General features: G+C 45.5%; 1 protein-coding gene across 4 annotated transcripts in view; it reads right to left on the reverse strand.

Moving 5' to 3' along the window:
• Positions 1-5,660, reverse strand: part of MYOM2 (myomesin 2) — a 106,267-nt gene extending 100,607 nt beyond the window's left edge. For 3 of the 4 annotated variants that reach the window (XM_032413727.1, XM_032413730.1, XM_032413729.1), the window contains exon 1: positions 4,437-5,660. The gene's annotated coding sequence lies outside the window, so the exon portion shown is untranslated. The remainder of the gene's footprint in view (positions 1-4,436) is intronic. The other variant, XM_032413728.1, reaches the window with a different exon arrangement.
• Between the last annotated feature and the right edge of the window lie 340 nt (positions 5,661-6,000).

The following is a 6,000-nucleotide window of genomic DNA, read 5'->3' on the forward strand; positions in this document are numbered from 1 at the left end:
ATTGGCCTATTCAGGTTGTCAATTTCTTCCTGTTTCAGTCTTGGCAGCTTATAGGTTTCCAGGAAGGCCTCCAATTCATCCAGATTGCTCAGTTTATTGGCATATAGTTGTTGATAATAATTTCTAATAATTGTTTCTATTTCCTTGGTGTTAGTCGTGATCTCTCCCCTTTCATTCATAATTTTATTAATTTGGGTCCTTTCTCTTTTCTTTTGGATAAGTCTGGCCAGTGGCTTATTGATCTTATTAATTCTTTCAAAGAACCAATTTCTAGTTTCGTTGATCTGATCTACTGTGTTTCTGGTTTCTAATTCATTGATTTCTGCTCTAATTTTAATTATTTCTCTTCTAATGTGTGGCTTAGGCATCGTTTGTTGCTTTTTCTCTAGTTCTTTAAGGTGTAGAGTTAGTTGGTGAATTCGGGATTTTTCTATTTTTTTTGAGTGAGGCTTGGATGGCTATGTATTTCCCCCTTAGGACCGCCCTTGCAGTATCCCATAGGTTTTGGACCGATGTGTTTTCGTTCTCATTGATTTCCATGAATTGTTTAAGTTCTTTGATTTCCTGGTTGACCCAAACATTCTTGAGCAGAGTGGTCTTTAGCTTCCAAGTGTTTGAATTTCTGCCAAATTTTTTCTTGTGATTGAGTTCCAGTTTTAGAGCATGGTGGTCTGAGAAAATGCAGGGAATAATCTCAATCTTTTGGTATCAGTTGAGACACGATTTGTGACCCAATATATGATCTATTCTGGAAAAAGTTCCATGTGCGCTCAAGAAGAATCAGTATTCTGTTGTTTTAGGGTGGAATGTTCTGTAAATATCTATGAGGTCCATCTGGTCCAATGTATCATTCAAAGCTCTTGTTTCCTTGTTGATTTTCTGCTTAGATGATCTGTCCATTGCTGAGAGTGGAGTATTGAGGTCTCCTACAATTAACGTATTGTTATCAATATAACTCTTTATTTTGGTTAACAGTTGGCTTATGTAGATGGCTGCTCCCATGTTGGGGGCATAGATATTTACAATTGTTAGATCTTCTTGTTGGATAGACCCTTTAAGAATGATATAGTGTCCTTCTGTGTCTCTTATTGCAGACTTTAGTTTAAAATCTAATTTGTCTGATATAAGAATTGCTACCCCAGCTTTCTTTTGAGGTCCGCTGGCATGGAAGATGGATCTCCATCCCTTCACTTTCAGTCTGGATGTATCTTTAGGTTCAAAATGAGTCTCTTGTAGACAGCATATGGATGGGTCCTGTCTTTTTATCCAATCTGCAACCCTGTGCCGTTTTATGGGAGCGTTTAGGCCATTCACACTGAGAGTGATTATTGAAAGATAGGAACTAATTGTCATCATGTTGCCTGTGAAGGTGTTGTTTTTATAGATTGTCCCTGTAAATTTCTGTTGTATATCACTCTTGGAGTCTTTCTCCTTTTATAGAACCCCCCTTAACATTTCTTGCAGGGCCGGCTTAGTGGTCACATATTCTTTCAACTTCTGCCAGTCGTGGAAGCTCTGCATCTCTCCATCCATTCTAAATGACAGCCTTGCTGGATAAAGTATTCTTGGCTGCATGTTCTTCTCATTTAGTACCCTGAATATGTCTTGCCAGGCCTTTCTGGCTTGCCAGGTCTCTGTGGATAGGTCTGACGTTATTCTGATGTTCCTCCCTCTGTACGTAAGGAATCTCTTCCCCCTAACTGCCCTTAAGATGGTTTCCTTGGTTCTAAGATTTGCGAGTTTTACTATTACATGCCAGGGTGTTGGCCTGTTTTCCTGATCTTGGGAGGGGTCCTCTCTGCCTCTAGGACGTGAATGTTTGTTTCATTCCCCAGATTAGGGAATTTCTCAGCTACGATTTGCTCAAATACATCTTCTAGTCCTCTCTCTCTCTCCACTCCCACTGGGATTCCAATTATTCTGACATTGGAACGCTTCATGGTGACACTTATTTCTCTGATTCTATTTTCATGGATTCTGAGTTGTTTTTCCCTGGCCTCCTCTTTTCCCTTTTTATCTATTATATTGTCTTCCAGGTCGCTTATTCCCTCTTCTGCCTCAGTTACCCTAGGTGTTAGATTATCTAGATTGGATTGGCTCTCATTGATAGCATTTTTAAGTTCTGACAATTCACCTTTTATTTCTGCCCTTAGAGACTCTATGTTGCCATTAATTGATTTCTCCATTCTAGCCATTGTCTTCACAATTGCTAGCCTGAATTCCATCTCCGACATCTTGGTTATACCTGCACCCATTTGTAAATCTGCAGCATAAGTCACAGTCTCTGAGTCTTTCCTATTTTGGGGGCTCCTCCTCCTAGTCATTCTGTTGATGGGTGTTTGAGGGAATGTATAGAGTCCAAATTATTGACCAGAACCCAAGCAAGATGCACTTGTTTTCTCGGGACCTTAGGGTTGCTGGCCTCTTGTTTTCCCAGCCTGTCTTCTGCGGGAGGGGCCTGCCGCGCTGTTACTCAGGCAACCCTGTTTTGGTGGTGTTGCCCTGCCCCCCTGTGGCAGGGGGATGGGCTCAGTGGGCCTCAGTCTTTGGGGCTTTTGTTCTCTGGCGCCTTTCCCTGGCGGCTCTCTGCATCTCTTCAGCGAGTCAGAGCAGAAGAGACCGTTTCCAACCCTCTGCCTCAGACCAGAGAGATCGCAGTCTGTTCTTCAGTGAGCTCTCCAGGCCACACTGTCTCCGTTTCTGTCCGTGCTGCTATAAACTGCAGCGTCCTGGGTTGTGCGCCCCTCCGCAGCGCTCCCAGTCCTGCCTCCAGGTCGGGGCACGTCTCTGCCCTTTGTGCTTCTAAAACCGCCAGCCGCTCCCAGTTCGCACGCCCAACACCGCTGCTCCGGGTTTCCGTCCCGGGGGCTGCAGTTTGCAGGTGCGACCCCGCCGCTCCGGGTTCCCGCCCCCGGGGGCTGCCCTAAAGTCCTTTCCTGACGCTACCGGTCTGTGAGTCTGTGCCCGTCTGCAGCACACAAGGCTGTCGCTCACCGGCGGTGTAGGATCCCCATGGCCAGGCACCCTCCCGCTGCCGTTTATCCTCCGATATCTGCCCGGAGAATCACAGCTCCCCGCTTCGTACCTCAAAACCAACTGCCTGCGTTATTCTATTTGTAGAGATCCAGATCTTCTTACATGTCAGGCTGGTTTCGTGGGTGCTCAGAGTGGTCTGGTAGATACCCAGCTCAATTCCGGGGACCAGTTGAAATAGGGTCCCCTACTCCTCCACCATCTTTCCCCGCTCTCGGGATGGTTAACTTTAATGTGTCAACTTGGCCATCCCATGGTACCTAGATGCTTGATCAAACACCAGTCTAGACATTGCTGTGAAGGTATTTTCTGGACGGGGTTAACATTTAAATCAGTAGACTTGGAGTAAAGCAGATGACCCTGCATGGTGTGGGTGGGCCTCCCATCCTATCAGTTGAAGGCATTGATAGAGAAAAGACTGACTTCCGTAGAAGAAGGAATTCTGCCAGCGGCTCACCTTCAGATTCAAACTGCAACTCCTCTCTGGGTCTCCAGCCTGCAGCCCACCCTACAGATTTTGGACTTGCCAAACCCCCACAACTGTGGCAGCAATTCCTTACAAGGAATCTCTCTCCAGGCCTGGTTTTTATGTTTGATCTTATGTTTCACCTCCTGTTGGTTCTCACTGGAGAACACTGACTCTCTCTCTCTCTCTCTCTCTCTCTCTCTCTCTCACACACACACACACACACACACACTGAAGAACTGACAAGTAATCCCATAAGGAATATCAGCCTGAAACAGAAAGGAATAATAAAGTCCTACAAGGTGAATATGGAAACAATTTTTCCTTGATGGCTTTTATTAATCACACACACAAAACAACTTTGATTTGATGGCCTCACTTCGGAAGGTAGAAATAAAACTCCCATGGCTGAGAGAAGGTGGGGAGTCGGGTGGGCGACCTCCCCACGGGAACCCAGAGGGGCGCAGCTCGGGCTGAGAACAGAGCTAGGTGCAAACCATCAGCACCATCCAGGGAACCTTAAGGCTTGAGCTTGGTATAAGAGAGCCCCAGATTAATGTCCTCACCCACCTACCCACCAGACGCCTGGCAGAGATAAATGTCCATGAACCCTGGAAATGCTACCTCATTAGCAGGAAAAAGTGATTCCTACAAAGAATCTTTCAAATACATTAACTAGGACGTCATCAAAGAGATGGAATGATCCGTGAAAACCGCCCCCTGCGTAAGAAACATTCTAAAATATGCTTTATTAGAGAGTGACACAGAGCCAAAACGTGAAGAGACGATGAAATTTTTCCAGAACGGATGAAAAATACCAAGTCCACAGATTTCAGAATGTTAACAAATTCCAACCAGAAGAAATACAAAGAAATGCACACCTAAACGGATCACATAAAAAGAAACCTGAAAAGCAAACAAAGAAATAAAAGCTTACCAAGAAGGCAGAGAGTAGTACGGGGTTGCCCCCAGAGTCTGAGGGGCCAGCAGGGTCCCCACCGCTACCCCAGAGCAGTAAACTGGAGGGCATCCTCCCCACTGGGACCGTCTCTGATACCCAGACAGCATCTCTCCCCAGATCAAAGGCAATGCCGATGGTTTTTCAGACAAACAGAAACTCGGAGACTCTGCCACCAGCAGAAAGTGCTAACAGGTGTAATTCAGACAAGGAAAGCGACTCCAGGTGGGAAATCTATAAGAGAAAAAAAAGAGCAAAGAAAGTCACGAGTGACCCCAATTCTACAGAAATGTATCTTCATGAAATTCACAGAAAATTGGTTTTAATTGGGGTGAATTTTTTAGGACTTCCATGATGTCCTAATGAGCTATTTATCTTGGATCTTGGCCCACAGTGCTGGAATCCGCCTCATTTGCAGGACATACTTATTTTGGGAAAAGAAGAGATGTGCACAGAGTGATTTAGTGTTTTACTTTAGGCCAAATCCGGGCATGTGTTTTTTTGCACACAGCCCTCAGTCAAAAAGGTATTTACATTTTTAAAGGGTCATAACAACAAAACCAAACATAAACAAAGAAAAATCTGTGGTTCCCCAAATCTGGCCCTTTATAGAAAGAGTTTGCTGACTGCTGGTTTAGATTATCTAAATTACAGGGTGGTATTTGGGGGGGGGTTGTTTCTTTTCTTTTCTGTCGTAGATGCAAAAACATGTTCAATTAAAAGAGCAGTTTGTTTTTCAATTAAAAGCGCCTGTTTTCCTCAGGCACAGAATATGTTCTCATCATGGGAGTATGTGGTAGGAGGTGACTTACAATTCCACCCCAGGAGCCAAGGATGAGAAGTGCTGTCCTTCAATTTGCTGACAAAGTCACCGGGCGCTCCCGGGAGGCTCCCGGCCGCTGTTGTCCACGCGGAGTGCTGCGCTCTACCTAAGAAAAGTGAGTTTCTCCTCCAAACAAAATTTAAAAGCCATCAACTTTTAATGACTGTACAGAATTGCTGATATGTATGAATTATATCTGAACATTTCAAATGGAATTACTTAGAAATCAAGACTTCTAAAAAAAAAAAAAGAAATCAAGACTTCTAAGACATTCAGAAATGTGACCTAAGAGTGCTCCGTGGGTGTACACGTGCACACACACGCGCGTGCACGCACATGCACACGCGCACGCGTGTGCACGCACACACACGTGCACGCACACACGTGCATACACACACTGCATGCACACGCACACACGTGCACGCGCACACACGTACATGCACACGCGCGCGCATGTGCACGCACACACGTGCACACACACGTGCATGCACGCACACACGTGTGCATGCACACACGTACATGCACGCACACACGTACGTACACACACGCACACACATGTACATGCACGCGCACACGTGCACACACTCGCACGCACACGCACTCTAAACCAATTTAGGCACACCCCCATTCACGTGCTACATCAGCATGGGCTCCTGGGGACCTGTCAGGGCTTTAATTTGTAAATCAACAGCTGCCACCTCTTTCCATCACACGTCACAT

This window comes from Phoca vitulina, unplaced genomic scaffold (assembly GCF_004348235.1).
Source record: "Phoca vitulina isolate PV1807 unplaced genomic scaffold, GSC_HSeal_1.0 scaffold15, whole genome shotgun sequence".
Taxonomy (NCBI): Eukaryota; Metazoa; Chordata; class Mammalia; order Carnivora; family Phocidae; genus Phoca; species Phoca vitulina.